General features: G+C 45.5%; 1 protein-coding gene across 4 annotated transcripts in view; it reads left to right on the plus strand.

Annotated features, from left to right (window-relative positions):
* The first annotated feature begins 493 nt into the window (after positions 1-493).
* The window catches only part of SGMS1 (sphingomyelin synthase 1), a 90,487-nt gene continuing 75,049 nt past the window's right edge, over positions 494-15,931 (plus strand). For 2 of the 4 annotated variants that reach the window (XM_065639221.1, XM_065639216.1), the window contains exon 1: positions 494-569. The gene's annotated coding sequence lies outside the window, so the exon portion shown is untranslated. Of the gene's footprint in view, positions 570-8,410; positions 8,426-10,525; positions 10,643-15,931 lie in introns of those variants that run through there. The other 2 variants (XM_065639218.1, XM_065639220.1) reach the window with 2 other exon arrangements.

Below are 15,931 nucleotides of genomic sequence, written 5' to 3' on the forward strand. Positions count from 1 at the left end.
GTGGAGGGTTTGGAGGGGAAGCCGTATGGGTTTGTTCAGCCTGGAGGAGGCTGAGGGGAGAGCTCATGGTGGCTACGGCTCCCTCACAAGGGGAGCAGGGCTGAGCTCTTCTCTCTGGTGACCAGCGACAGAACCCGAGGGAACGGCAGGAAGATGTGCTGGGGAGGCTCAGGTCGGACATGAGGAAAAGGTTCCTCACCCAGAGGGTGCCGGACACTGGAACAGGCTCCCCAGGGAGGTGTCACAGCACCAAACAGTGTTCAAGAAGAGACTGGACAACGTCCTCAGACACACGGTGTGAACTGTGGGGTTGCCCTGTGCAGGGATAGGAGCTGGACTCAACGAGCCTTGTGGGTGCTCCCCACCTCAGGACTCTGTGATTTTAAGGGAAACCAGAGAGCGGCAGCAGCGCCCCCGCCCCGCTTCGCCGCGCACAAGATGGCGGCGCGGGGATGACACGGCGGTCACGTGACGCGCGGTGCCGCCCGCCGCCGCCGCCGCCGCCCAGGGGATCCGCCCGGCCGCCGCGCCGACCCTCCCCGACCCGCCGCGGGGCTCCGCGCCGCACGGTGAGCAGCTCAGCCGCGCCGCCGCCGCCTCAGCGCGGAGCCGGGCGGTGGGGCCGACCGTAGGCCCGGGGGTGGCGGCGGCGGCGGCGGGTGACAGCGGGGCCGCGGCTCGGGGATCCCGGCCCCTCAGCCCGGCGGCGGCCCCTGCAGCCTCGGGGGATCCGCGGGGTGTGTCCAGGGGCCTGGGGGAGCTCTGGTGCCCTCAGCTCGGGGGGATGCCGTTCCCTCAGCCCCGGGGGCTCTCAGGGTCTCTGGTGCCCTCAGCCCGGGCCCCGGGGGAGCTCTGGTCCCCTCGGCGCCGGGGGCTCTGGTCCCCTCGGCCCCAGCGCCTGCTCGGGTTTGTTCCCCTCCTCCCCAGGGTGCCTGAGTGGGGGGTCCGGCCACCCCTCCTGCCGCGGAGGGTCTGGAGGGCGTGTGGTGCCCTCAGCCGGGCTGGGACCGTGGGGCTGAGCCCCGTCCCCTCAGCCCAGGCGGGGCCTCAGGGGCCCCTTAGGCCAGGCCTGGGCCCACCTGCAGCCCAGGGGCTGCCCGGGCCCCTCAGCTCCCTGGGCGCCAAGGCTTCTTGCTCCAAAAGAAGCTGGAGGCATCTGCTGTGAGCGGGCAGGAGGTCCCAGCCACCCTGGCCGCTTTGGGGGCCGTGACAGCGGCGTTAGGGCTGCGCCACCTCCCCGGGTCCCGGCTTTGCTGGGTGACAGCGGCCTGAGGGTCCCCGGGGCGAAGAGGCTGGAGGGCAGAGAGCCAGGAGAGAAGGAGAGGCACCCTCACCCTCACCGGCACCCTCACCGGCACCCTCACCGGCACCCTGGCAGCTGGGCATACTCCCTCTTTGCTTGTGCAATTCCTTGCTGATCGACAGGCTGGATTATTTCGGGTTTTTTGGGGTGTATAATGTATGTGGCTCTGTTTTTTTTTTTTTTTTTACTGTGTTCCTGCTGGAGGCCCTGTTTTGATCAAGGTTTCTAATTTATTATATTTTGTGTGAAAACCTCATTAACGGAGGCCTGGGTGCCTTCAGGCACTGTAAATACGCGAGGCAAGGATGGAAATAGAGAGTAAAGAATATTGTTTGGAAAAAATGGGAGCTCTGACATATTGACGTGGTTCTGTTGAAGGCTGCTGATGCAGGCAGCCTCCTTTAGCAGAGCTGGAAACGGGGTGTCGATGAACGTCCTCGTGTAACTTTGGCCGATGGCAGCATCGGTGCGTCGCGGTGCGACGACAGGTTTTGCAGCGATTCCTTCACACTCCGTTCTGCCGCTTCAGGTCTCCGTGGATGCAAATGATTTCTGTTGTCTTTCACGCCCGTTTGCGAACCAGTATAAAATACAGATGTGGCACCTGACAATTCAGGTCAGTGGAAGCTCTGGAGTTGGTCTTGGGCTTGGCTACGTTTATTTGTTTGGGGAGTGGACCTTGTATTGGCACGCTTTGGTTTTATTTCACGTAGTATTTTGGTGGGCATTGGAATGGCTTCAGCTTTGTGAAGTTGTTTAGAGTTTGGAAAGAGAATGCTATTGACCCTGGTTGGTGGCAGACAAAAGATAAGGCTACTTTTACAATAAAGGTAGTAAAGCCCTTTTAAATCCAGAGAAGTTACCTTGATTTTTCCAGGTTTGTGCGTATAGAGGAGAATTAAACTCGTGTGCCTTTAAACTGTTTGTGGTCTGTGCAAGCAACCGTGATTCCCAAATAATTTATCACACTACTTTCCTCTTTCATGTATCAACCTAGAGACAACATGTCTTTACAGGTTTAATTAACTTTTAATGAAAACTTGCAACACTTCTAAATTAAATAAATCACAGTATGTGAATCATTTTCAGAACTTGGAGGTATTTATGAATATCGTTTGACTACTCAGAGTTAACGGTATCCTTGAAAGGCAGTGGCTTGGTAGTAGCATCTTCTGGATACCTCTTCTCTGTGCATATTACTGCTTCCCTCAACACTCGTCAAGCTTGAATAGGTGCTGCTTTTAATTAAATAATTGTTGAGTTCTCTTGAACTGAACACGTGGAGGAAGAACACACGTGCTATCGGTGATGGCAACTTAAATTCTTCCCTTCTTCTGGTCCCAGCTGCTCTGCGTTGTTCGATGTTGGTTAATTGGTGCGCTAAATATGGGTGACCTGGGACTTACTCAGGTTTAATAGCAATTTCAGTCTGGCCGTAAGGCATGGTTGCTGAATTAAAGGCTTTTTAACTGGGGCAACAGGACATCCTGTAAAAAATGCTCAGACAAAAATAATCCAGATCCTTGTTAGCCAGCATGTCAGAGAGGGCCTGTTTGGAGTGGGAAAAAAAAAGGAAATTAATCTGTATAGCACCATCAAAAAACAAAGTAGGAGGTTTGTGTATGTCTGTGACCGCTGCTTTTGTTGAATGTGACACGAGATCCTTCTCTCATGGTGTGGTTCTCAGAGACACGTGTTGTGCGGGAAGGATTTTTAAGGCTTCACAGCGAGGTAGGTCCAAACTGTCCTTTGCTGAAATAGAGCAGAGCACCTGAATGCTATTTCAGTCGTAATTCAAGTGCGACACATCAAAACCAACTACATGTGGAAAAAATGCTCTGAAGTAGAGATGAGCTTAAAATGAGCTACAAAGCCTGAGTTCTGAGAGTTTTGGGTTGGTGGGTTTTTTTGTTTTGTTTTGTTTTTTTTTTTTTTCAGAATCTGAGGGTCGTGATCTGACCTCTTGTGGACTGTCAGTGCTTTCCGAAGGGTTTTGGTCTCATTGGAGAAGTGCGTGGCATCATTCAATTTAATAATTAAGTCCTCTTCCCCCCTCACAAAAGGCTGGGGGGAAATGCAGAAGACGGAAGGAAGTGTGAAACCTACTGGCTTTTTGTGATACTTTCATCCCAAATATGTTTTCTGCTTCTGAAAATCTACTTTGCAGAGGCAGCGTGTTTGGTGCGGGTTACTTGGGCTTGTCTTTTGTTGATAAAAAGAACATCCATTCTAATAAGCTACTAAGTGTAACTGGTTTCCCTGTGCTGCGTATAGTTCATTAATATAAATGAATGTTTAAACTTCTTTAAAATGTTTGTATTTTTTTCTGGTGTTATCAAATGTATTAATGTAGTTGGAGGAGGAATCCTTGAAAGTATTGCTTGAGCTTTGTACTGATAGCTCTTGACCAAGAGCTATAAAGAGAAAAGAAACCTTATAGTCTGCTAAATTAGGCTATCTCTTAAAGAAATGCAGCTCTCAAAATGTAGTTATTGCTGTTACTGGTTTTACAGTTCACTCATCCAAATTAGAGGAGCAAGACTTATGTGGAGCAGAATGTGTCTCGTTGATCGGCTTGCGCAATGCTGCCCTGCTATCCAATTACACACCCATATTCAAAGAAAAACACTAATAAATCTTTATTGTGAAAGCATCTTCACTAACTGTAACGTTTGCTTGTGCTAATTTGCTTAGATTTAAACAAACAAACGAACCTCCTCCTTCTTGACTCTAAAGCCGTTTTCTCTCTTGGACTTCCCAGCAGGTCTGCCTTCTGTCTCCCTGATTTTGAAGCTCTTTGGAAGTAGCTTGCTCTATTTAAAGGAGTTAAGGCGGAGCATATTGCCAGTTGGAAAAAACAAAACAAAACGAAAACCAAACCAAAATGCTTAAAGAGATCCCTGAAGTCCAGTAGCTTTGGGTTTTTCTCATGCAGGAAGTATAAATGTGTGAAAACCAGCTGCTTCCTTACCTGGTTGAGTGAGGTTCAGGTGAGCATCGGTTGGTGTGATGGTGGTGAGTGGGGCTGCATTGCCTAAGCCTTCATCAGAAAAAACAGGCAAGAGGAAACAGTAAAAATGACAGAAGAGGTGGTAATTCCTGTCTTAAGAGCTGAAACAGCTTTACATTAGGTATCTTGTCCCCCAAACCCCGGCAGTTTGGAAGGAGTTCTTGCTGAAAAAGCAGCCACTTCTCCTCTTTGCTCTCATAGTATGTGCAGACATAGCTGTGTGGCATATCTGGAGAGAACTTCTACAGCCTTGTTTGAAGGAGGATTTTTAATAGCTGTCATCTCTTCCTGTCCAATGCACTCACACCTTTAATTTACTTGACTGAAAAAGAGCATTGCATTTTGGAGCATCTCACAGTTTTCCTTGCTGGACCGTTAGTGTATTAGCTTAGCGTGGTGTGTGTTGAATGCCATTCAATGTCACTGGCAAATGTAATGTTGGGAGCACTGAGATTTGTGCTAATTGAATTTCAAGTCTTACACTTGAATTTGGTAAAATGACAGATTCAGACAACTGAAGTGTCTTAGTGGGAAAGTGTATAAGCATTTGCAAATTTGCTCTTGTAAGTGAATATAACAGTGTGTGTAGATGCAAGGGGAGACCCTGAGTGGACCGGTCAGGTTTTAATGCAGCTTTACTATCTCTCTTTTTTTTTTTTCCTATCGTGGTGCGGTGACAGCTGGCAAAATCCAGTATGTTAGAAGTCTTTGTGCTTGACAGCTGTTCAGGGTCATTGTTCACACTAACTTAACCTTAAATACTTCTCTAAAAATGGTAGAGAATACAGAGCCTTTCGGTTCAAATTAAATTTCTCCTTCTCCTGCAGTCAGGGTTTTAGGTACTAATGGAGTTTGGGCTGTTGGTCTTTAAACTCTGTTGCGCTTTCTTCAGACGTCCATGGGTCTGACCTCTGGGGCTTTTCTGCATAAAATAACACTTTTTGCACCTGAAGATTTGTTGGTTCAGTCTGTTGGGTTTTGTTTGTTTGTGTTTTTATTATTATTATTCTTGTTTGGTTGGTTTTTTTGTTTCGTTTTTTGTAGAGGACAGTCTGCACAAAAACTCTGGTATTTAACACTTTTTTATTCTTAACTTCAGCAAAATGACCAAGGATTAAATAGACACAGAAACAGCTCTCACCACCCACAGGAGACCCGACTGCTGTGCTTTTTGCAAGGTAGAGGGTTAAAGATATTAAAGGTATTGAAGATATGGTTGGAAAGGAGTCATGAAGGTTGTTGCTGGGCTTTCCTAGTGGTATAAATCTGTGTCTCCCTAGATAGCACAGTGCTTTTAAGAAGTTTATCTTGAAAGACTTCCATAAAACCTCTTCATACCACGCTTTGACCTTCTGCCACTGAGCTGGCATTTCCTATAGGCTCCTGGCATAAGCTCTCCTGCCACTTTCAAGTAAAAATTTACCAGGCATTGAAAAGTTTGACTCTGCAGTTGAGCACTGTGCCAAGCTATAAAAGCGCTATTTGTACACAGAATGGATTTTTGCTTGCTAGGAAGACTTGGGTAGCGTTTCAATAGCTGCATAGGAACAGCTTTGAATCTACATACTAATGAAACAGCTCCGTCTAAATCGAGCTATAGTGTCTCTTCTGCTCTGAAGTCTGTGCTTTGCCTTCCCTGCGTTCTCTTCTGCAGAGAGTTTATGTCATCAGATTATATTGCCCTGGAAAACTTTTATCAGGGAAGTTTATTTAAAACTATTTTGAAAGGCTTAAAAATGACTCCTGCTGTTACAGTGATGGGAAAGACCTTGAAAAGCACCTTGAGGGCGATTGCTGCAAAAATACCTGCTTGGCTGTGCCAATGGCACACGGTTCCCAGAGCGCGCTCACTGTTTGCTGCTGAAGGAACTTGAAGGTGGGCACCTTTCGGCGTGAGCACTGTTCGCCAGCTTGGCTACTGATGGTGCAGCAGGTTTGCTTTAAACGGGAGCGAAAATCCAGCGGCAGCGGGCGAGTTGGGCAGGGGGAACCTTGCTGCTCACAGAGGGTGCGTGAAGAACATCAAGTGCCAACGTCCTGTCGATTTGGAGGGTTTGGGCAATGTGTTTTTAGTCAAATAGGGAAGTGGCCAAGACTTAGGAAGAGGAATATAGATATTCTCAAAATGCTGAAGTTGGGTGTTTCGGGGGGCAGGGTGCTGAGCAGAGGCCATGTGGGGGTAGGTGGTGTTCAAAGCAACGCTGTGAACAGAGCAAGAATAGACAGAAAAGGGTGAACGCAAGCCTGGGAAGATCCCTACTAAATAACTTGACGGAACACGTCGTTCTGTCTCCACCGGTACTTTTGGGATGCCAGGATATGCGTTTAATGGAGACATGATTTTATGGAGACTCGCTGTGCTAGGAGAAGCTCGCGTTTGCCAAAAGCAATTCTTAGTAATGGGCTGGGGTTTCTTATCTACTCTTCATGAAACAGTGCAAAAGCCTTATTTTGCAGTAATGAGCAATTATCCACAAATTAACAAAATGACTTGTCAGATATTGCCTTTGTTTTCGTGCATGTGCAATCTCCTATTTCAGTTTTTCTCTCCTTCGAAATGTAAATAGGTGGTTTATCAAAGGGCATTTTAAAAACAAAAACAGGGCCCAAGGCACATTTATCACAAGTGGATTATTTGCGTTCTGACACTTTGTTCAGAATTTCTTTGGAAACGCTTGCAAGCTGAGAAGACACAGACCCATATAGCCACGTGTCTTGTCCCCAAGCTTTATTTGAGGTTTCTTGGTGCCAAGATGGGATGAGAGTGGAGGAGAAGGAAGAACCTGAGGTACAGATGGTATTTAAGATACAGATATGCCAGATGTATGCAATAGAAAAGGCTGTTAGCTGTTTTCTTCTTTGTCCCTGTCCACCTGAGCTGATGTTTTCTATGAACTACCTGTTACTCCTTAAAGAAATGAACTTCTGAAAGTTGCTGCTCAGCTCACAGCTCAGCACGGCCCAAGTGAATTGACCGGCAGCATTTTATATCTGCTTACAGGGAACTTCCCTCGGCGACTTCATTGAGCTGCCAACCTTTAAAATCCTTGTATGGTTCTTCCCATTAGACTCCTTTGCTAATACCACACAAAGTACTTAAGAGGTTAAAAGCAGATTGTTTGCGTTAATTTTGTAATCCCTCTCACACTGGTAGTAGTAGTCCTTTAATACTGTCCGTTTGTTGGTGGATATAAGCAAATATTTAAAATAATTGTCCGCTCCAGAAATATGTTTGACTTCATATTTTGTTTTGGATTTTATTTGTTAATGATCTGGGAATCTTGTTTCCATGTTCAGAACTTACCTTTTTGGTCTTTTCATGGTTGCAGCCTGAAAGCAGACTATATACTAAAAATCACAGGGAATTCCTGTGTTCCTTCACATGGCTCCACTGTAACAGCTACCTGTTGAAATTCAGCCCACAAGATACAATGCCATGCTACTAAATGAATTCCTTGTGTTTATTTGCAGATTGGATAGTAACCTGATCGGTGTTTGGCCCTTCTGCTGTATGCCTCAAAAAAGTTATGAAGTAGAAAATGCTTTGCCTGCCTCTGTCCAGCTGCATTTTCAGCACATAAATGACATGTGTTACAGTGTCTGATCTTTGTAGTTGTGCCAAGGTATCCTGCCACTGTTGGGAATGGAGTTTTACATGTGTTCCTGCTACACGCGGCTGTGGGGACACTGAAGCTCCAGCCTTTTCAAGGTGAAGGTTCTGGAGTCTGGTCTCGCTGCATGTGCAAAACTCATCATAGCAAATTAAAAGGCCACAACAGCTTGATAATTATGAAAATGCAAGTCATATTTGAGTTTGTTTACCTGATTTCAAGAAAAATGAATCTGTATTTTATCTAGACTGCTGAATAAATATAATTAATGAGCTAGATCTGAACACTTTAAAGCACAAATAGGTTCAGAAAGACGTTTTTTACGCTGCATGAGAAGGATTTGTTTTTCTTGTGACCTGCGTCGAGGTGAAGCCTTTATATCTTTCACAGGAAGGGTGCTACTGCTTGCCATTGCCTCGTGTTTCCAGCTGCGTTGTGCAGAGTTGGACCTTACAGAGTCAAGTGATTTCTAAGTAGCTGGATATACAAATGCACAAGCCGGTAAATACACCTTGCCCTGTTTGGAACGTCAGAAGAAGTAACTGCACCTCGTAGTCTTGGTTATTGACACATATTCGGGGCACACACTTCGGTCCCATTTCTTGTGTGAGCTCATGTATAAGTGTTATCATTAAGACTTTGACTAATTGCATGACATTTAGTGTGCATGCAAGTGCTACTAATAATGGCGTGCTTCTTTCTAAAGCCTCCTAGTTAATGTGTTCTGAGTTTTCACCTAAGAAGCAGGGCGAATCGTTGTGTTCAGTGTGTGGACTGACTCCAGCTGCTCCCTGGAGATGAACTGTTTGAATTCCCCGGGGTGAGGGAGACTGGTTTTCAGTGGTGCATTACTCTGTGCTGGTGGCTGCAGGGACTGGTTTTCACTGGTGCATTACTCTGAGCTGATGGTTGTGGTGTGGCTTGGTGGCAGGTGATGTGTGAACGCCCGGGAGCTGGGACCTCTGATCCCTGTCCCTAAATCCCTGCTTTGAGGTGGAGATTTGAGGCTGTGGATTCAATTCCCAGAGAAACCAAAGGTTCAGGTACATCTGTTCAAAGTAGAGCTTTCTGGGCTGAATTAATTCATGACTATCATAAAGCTTATTTTTTTTTATTTTTTTATTTTTATTTTTATTTTTATTTTTGTTTTAATTTTTAATTTTTTAATTTTAAAATTTTTATTTTTTATTTTAATTTTTATTTTTAATTTTTAAAATTAGTTTTTAGGTTTTAGTTTTTATTTTTTCCTTTTTTATTGTTATTTTTAATTTCTAATAATTTTTATTTTTTAAAAATAATTTTTTATTTTTTGTTTTAAAATATTTTTATTTTTTATTTTTTATTTTATTTTATTACTTTTCTCTCCTTCTCTTCATCCCCCCAGTTTCCAGTGTTAAAGGGCGTCCCAGGAGGTTTTGGAGAAATGCTGCCTAGCAAAGTAGGACCTTATTGAGAGGGAAATAGCAAGAGGGTGAATGTCAGCACCTGGGGTCATGCTGCCCATTTTCTGCTCTCACTACCGCTGTAGTAACTTGACTTTTCTTCCAGGCCTGCGTCATGCAAAATACTAATGGCAATCTCTGCACTGCTGAAGTGGAATAACTTCTGCAGTGAATTATTTGGAAATTGATATGTTGCCTGATATTACTCCGGTGCAATTAAGATATTGAGACTGCTGCATTGTCACTGTAGCAGCCTTGACTAGTCCATCCTCTAGGAAGGGATTTTGTTGCTTATAAAGCCAATTCTCAGTATTTTAGATAAAATGTGTGTGTGCAAGTGTATGCCTGCCTTTGGTAGTTATTCTAGACACAAAAAAGTATGAAATCAGCATAAAATTTAGAGTTGGAGCTTGTGGACACAAGGGGGTTGGGTGTGCAGTATCTTGCATCCTTTTGTCTTTGCTCTTGATATTGCTAATAGTCACTAAAAAGGCAAAAAAACTTCAGCTAGAAAGAAGGAAAAGTCCATTTATTTCCACAGGCGCTGCAAGGTGAAACATCTGGAAGTATTTGAACATGCTGATCTTTCTGTATTTATGGCTTTAAAAAAATGGAGGAAGAATTAAATCAAGAGGGTTGATCTCTTCATTGGCTTCTCTGGAAGCAGTATTGTTCTCTTCTGGATTAAAGGATTTGTTTCCTTTCAAGGACTGCTTTACTAACATTTTATTTTTTGTAAAGCAGCGGCGAATTACCCCGTGGTCATTTATGTGAAGTGGCTTAATAATAACCCACATATTTTATTTCTGATGTACTTTTTTCTAAAAAAAGATCTCAAGTCAGCCCCTTAGAAGACAAATTGTCACCAGGGAAGGTTCAGATTGGATCTTGGGAACAACTTCTTCATTGAAAGGGTTGTCGGACATTGGAACAGGCTGCCCAGGGCAGTGGTGGAGTCACCATCCCTGGAAGCGTTTAAAAGGTATTTAGACGACATTCTTAGGGACATGGTTTAGTGTTAGAGTTAGGTTATGGTTGGACTCGATCCTGAGGGTCTCTTCCAACCCAAATGATTCTATGGTTCTATATTAGATTGTCTTGGACAAAGCACCTTTTTTTTTTTTTTTAATATTTCTCTTGCTATGATTTACATTCTCAGGGTGAGGGCAGTACTGTCCCTCCAGTGGAACTGCAGGGAGGAGGAGGAGAGCTGTTCCCGTATCTGGAGGCTTTCTTGGGTGCTTACAAAGCTGCGCACTTTACTTATTCCTCAAGTGTAAGTATTGATATCCAGTATATGTGCAGTAAAGTGACACATTTTTAAGCTCAGCATTTAATAGAAACATATACTTTGCAAGTATTCCCAAATCAAACCTACCAGTTGGGGTACTCCTTGTCGTCGAAGTGCATGGAGGTTTGTAGAAGGCTCAGAAATGCGGCTAACATCAGGCGCTTTCAAATCGCCTCTTAGAGCCATCCTACCGGTCTTCTCACCGTTCCTCCATGTCTTCCACCTCCTCGTGTCCATTCCCACCTTCTCAGGGCCCTGCCATGTCCTGTGAGACCTCTGCTGTCACCACCTTCCCCCTGGGCTCACAGGCATCCCTGAGGGCTGGCTGTTATTTGTATTTGGGGCTTCCGATAAGGTGAGAAGGGGCAGGGAGCTTCGTATTTAAACAACAGCTGCTTTTGCTAGGTCAGTCACCAGGTTTGTGTGCAGTGTTTATATACTCAACATGTAGAAATATTACTCTGGCCAGTGTTGTCAAACTCAGATTCTCTTTTTGTGCTCACATGCAATTAATTTCCTTGAAATTTCAGGGAGGGGATGAATATGTTCTTGCAGATTGTTTGGAACAACTGGTAGGAGGTGCAGCTGAGCAAGTGTAAACTGTTTTTTGAGTGTGCTGGAACAGGAAACAAAGCCTGGCTTTGGAAGGTCAGCATCAGAAATTTAGGGTATGTGTTGGTTTTTATTCTGTATTATAGTTCATAGAGAGCGTTTTCCTTTTTCCTTAATGAAACTACTTTTGCAACTCGTGTCAATCCATCTTAAGCCTACGTAGAAAGACCCATGCCTACATCCGATGAGAGTGGAATCTGCTCCTGCTTTTAGGACTTCAGAGATGCCTTTTGCAGCCACCAGCTCAGCTGTTAAGCCTGTTCCAGTCAAGCCTTTAGTTGTGCCATACAGGTTGCCGTTCAGCAAACACCCCTCGGAGTGCAGGCTTGTGGGGGGACAATGCATTGTCGCAGTTACTGCCCCTTTAAGAACCAAAAAACCAGTGTGCAGAGCTGCGAGGGAGAGAGCAGGGAGGATCCTCATCTTGCTTGTTGCAACTGTGCACGTTTGGATTTTCACCAAGCTGTCTGCCATGAGCCAGAATAAAACAAGTGAAGGCATCCAGTTATGCTCCCACCCAGGTCATACGTGCTGGTGCGTCGTGCTTGCTCTGCAAGAGATCAGCCTGCGTGTTTACATCCAGAAGTGCAAGCAGGATCACAATTTATGGGTTTCAAGGAGATTTGCTTTTCCCAGCAAATGTGTATGTGAGGCTGGAATCGGGGATAAGGCCAGGGCAGGAGGGGGAGAGCTGGCTGCAATTCCTGGCTGTGCAGGGCTGCCTGCATCCCTCCCTTCATCCCTGCCGAGGGGATGATCCCATTCCAGCCATTAAGGGGAATTAGCAATTGCTTGGTGAGCCCCAAGACTTTGCAGGTGACTTTTAGAAGGGTGGAAGAGATTCCTGCTCCTGACCCTGAGGTGTGTCTAGATTTGGGGGCCTGTGGTAGGGGGGAGGTAGATCCAAACCACATGCTTTTGCCAGATCCCAGGCCCAGCCGTCTTGTCAAATCCGCACTAAAAAGGTTTCTTTTGCTGAAAAGTGGGGTACACTGTGCTATTGATATTTCTAAGGACCTGGGTGCTGCTGGCACGTAAATTTCTTGCTTACGTTCAGAACTGAAAGCGGGCAACTCCAAAAACTAACCCACCAGCCCTGCTTTACAGGATTTATGTCATGTTAGGCTGCTGAACAGAAATAGGCAGAAACAGCTCTTTTCAAATGGGTTTGATTGATGTCATTATTTCAATGTTTTTATGGTACCAGCACCTTTTTTGGTGTTATGTTACTGTTATGCCTTCTGAATAAGGCATGGTGGGGTCTTCTGCGCATATGGGGGAAGGTCCTTTCTACTGACGGTGACTCCTTGCTCCCAAGCACAAGATTTCTCTGAAGCCCCAGCAGCACTTTTGCCTTTTGAGGAAGGCGTAGCTCCAGTTTCCTCACATTTTCCCATTGTTTTTCAGAGAAGATATGTTGTTTGGTTCGGGTCAAATTTGGAAATACATTGCTGGAGCTCGCTTTTTCTCTTTCCTGCCAACTTAGTGGTTTTGCACCTTTCATACTCATCTGATTAACTGTTAAAACTGGCTCTTTGGCGTTTGAAAAGCTAACGGAAAACTTGAGTAACAGATGTGTTATTAGGAGATGGCCTCTCAAAAAGAGAAGTAGTGCAAAAGCCAGAGTAACGTTTTCCTTGTTGACAGACTTGTTTGGAAGAGTTATTCATCCCTCACATCTGTGCAGATGCAGCTTTCGGATTCCTGTCTATTCCTGTTTTTAGCAGGAGCAGACCAGAGCAAGGAACTCACCCCTCCCTCTCCAATCCAGTACTTGGGTTTCCTCAGGGGACTTGCTCGTCTTTAAAAAACCGTAATTTGGTAACTGGATGAGATGTGAAAGTTTAGCATAGAAACTCTCAGAAGAAGGGAAGGCAGCTCTTGCTGACATACAAACCCCACAGTAAAACTCTTCAAAACAAAGTGTAAAAGCATCGAGGTTGCGTAGTGGAAATGGGGAAATGTTGAGGAAGAACAGGTGAGACATTGGGGAGAGTAAGTTGCTCATGCAGCTCAAAACTAGGGTGGTTGTGCTTCTGGCTTTGGGGCCTGAAGCTTTAAGAAATAATGTTGGTGATGGCAAGAGTGTGGCATGGGAGTTGCTCCATCCAGAGGAGCCTTCCCCTGCCCCACATCTCTTGGGTTTGGTAGCAGAAGGACGGTCAGATCTCTTCTTGTGTGGCTGTTCTTTCAACGTGCTCAAAGTGAAACCGGAATCTTTAAACATAAAGTGTGTATTCCTTAGTTGCATTGGTGACGACTCTGAACTGTTGCTTCTAGGGGAGAGAGCCTGCTGCGGAATAGCCGAGGCTTTGCCAGGTGCCAAATATTAATAGCTACACAGGAGCCTTCAAGTGCATCTCATGCAGTTGCTTTTGTAGCGCCGTCCAGGTTTTGCTTGTCCTAAAGGGCTTTGCTCTGCCTTGAAGGCAAAGGCCCAGCAAACAGAGCCCGCTCAAAAGCAAATCCGAAAGGATGTCTTTTTAATATGGAATTTCTAAATGAGTGCTGGTCATCGTTTCCCCGAAGCCTGGGAGGTAACCACCCCTAAGCATTTATTAACTGCATAGGAGGGGTGTTGCAGCAATGCACAAACGCGTTTCAATGCCCAGGAGAAACAAGATTTAAAAGCAATTACTGTAACCTGACAGGGGTGTGGTCCAGAAAATTCCTTTTCCAAGTTGATGGCTTTTAGGTCAAGGCAGAGGGTAGAAAAGTTAAGTATGGGAAACAAATTTCTGCTGCGAACTATGGGAACCTTTGAAAGTTAGATTAACTTTTGTGGCTGGAAGTTCCATTTTTTTTTTTATTTTTCCGTAGTTTAGCTGTATTTAGGTTGTTGCAGACAAACTCGAGTGACTTTATTTCTGGAGACATTGTGCTGCCCTCCTACAGAGATGGTGCCTCAACTCTCCCCTGGCCCCTAGCAAGTCATCTGCCACTTGTTAATGTGTCTGTTAAGCGCTTTTAAAAAGCACTCTTACTGAGATTTAGGCATCGTTTGCATCAGACTAGGGATGTATTGATTTTTAACACAGAGTAATTATTGCCCATCAGCCACACTTAGACGCTGCTTTGTAGACTGATTAAAGCAACCTTGTCATTCTCCCAGGTATCCTCTTGTGACTTTGCTTTTTACTTGCAGTGAATTATTCAAATGCAAACCCAGCTTTATGTGCAGGTCTCCGGCCACTGCAATAAAAGAACAAATGAATTTCTCTTCCCAGGAAAATCAAGTAAGTGTCTCAGGAGAAAAAAAGTTGCTGCCGAATTTGATGTGTGTGGCAGCTGACAGCAAAGCGTGGCTGGGATTTGGAGATCTGTGGCTCCTGTACCAACAGAAGGGTTGCTGCTGAGCTGCCGTGTTTTACAGCCGTTGGGGAATAAACCACTTGCAGCACACTGACAGCAGAGCCTCCGCTTGGTTGGCCTCTGGTGACCTGAGAAACAGGCCCGGTTTGGGAAACTTGGGTGCAGGCTGCACCTCAGCTGGTCACCGAGCTCCTCTGCAGCCCCAGCCGTGGAATTTAATGCTCCCAGAGAACGACTATTGAATTACGGTGCCGTTCCCTACCTGTTCCACGCTGCTCTGATGAGCAGCTCTGCCTTCCGGCTTCCTCCTGCTTCCCATTGATACAACTACGGAACCAACAGAATTAGCAAAAAGGAACATGTAAGACAATTTCAGTGTAATAGCAGATGTGCTGTCTCACTTCAGCTCCACTTAACCCCTGACATTAAGTGGGTATGAGAGATTCGTGAGATGTGCTTGGTAAGTTTTTTTTAAAAAAGGGAAGAGTCTCACTGTGCAAGAGGGGAGGATGGAACTGCAGCAGAGCTTCAGGCGGTCAGAGGCTCTGCATGTTCTTCTGGGTGTGCATCCCTTCGTTGCTAGCTGTCCGAGGTGAAAATTAGCTCTTGATCAAGAGAAGCCACTTCAGGAAAAGGTGTGCTTGATATTGGCCAGCTTTCTTCTTTTTCCTTAGCGTCGCTCTCTTCCCTCGTGGAGACCCTGCTGTGCAAGTCTTGCTGTGCAGCTCTGTTGCGTTGGTGCACACCTGTGCTGTTCCTGAACTGTAGGGAAGCATCGTAGGTATGAAGAGACCAGCCACCGTCTGAGGGTCACTTTGTCCATGTATGTAAATGTTGTGTGAGCTTAAAACGGAGATCTGTGTTGCGTGCTTCTGTACCTCTTTCTTTCTGACCTTCGGATTCTCCCCAGAGCAAAGCTTTTACTGACTTTGGCTCATGGAACTTGTAGTTAGAAAAGAGCTTCACTAACTTCTAAATTCTCAAACCAGAGATTTCTTTACCGACCCACCACTCAGGAGACACCTGCTCAGTCCCCTGTGTCTTCCTCTTCCATACCCAACCCAGCTTGTTCAATCGTATTGTTTCCCTATTAAGCAAGAGGCAAAAAAGCAGCGTTTGATCTAGTTGGTGAGGGTGGTGACAGGCTCTTTGTAAGCAGCTTGTGACTGCGGGGAAACCACATGTGAAGGTGACATCAGTGTGACACTGTAAATCTTGCCACTGTGACTCCAGAAATGCTGAATGTGAGTTGAAGGTGTAGCTAATGTAACTAAATGTGAAACAGAAACGTCTCATTCTTGGTGTTTTCGGAGTTTGTTTTTGGCTGTTGTGCCTGTGCCCATCCTTGCT

The sequence above is a fragment of the Caloenas nicobarica genome, chromosome 7 (assembly GCF_036013445.1).
Source record: "Caloenas nicobarica isolate bCalNic1 chromosome 7, bCalNic1.hap1, whole genome shotgun sequence".
In the NCBI taxonomy this organism is placed as follows: domain Eukaryota; kingdom Metazoa; phylum Chordata; class Aves; order Columbiformes; family Columbidae; genus Caloenas; species Caloenas nicobarica.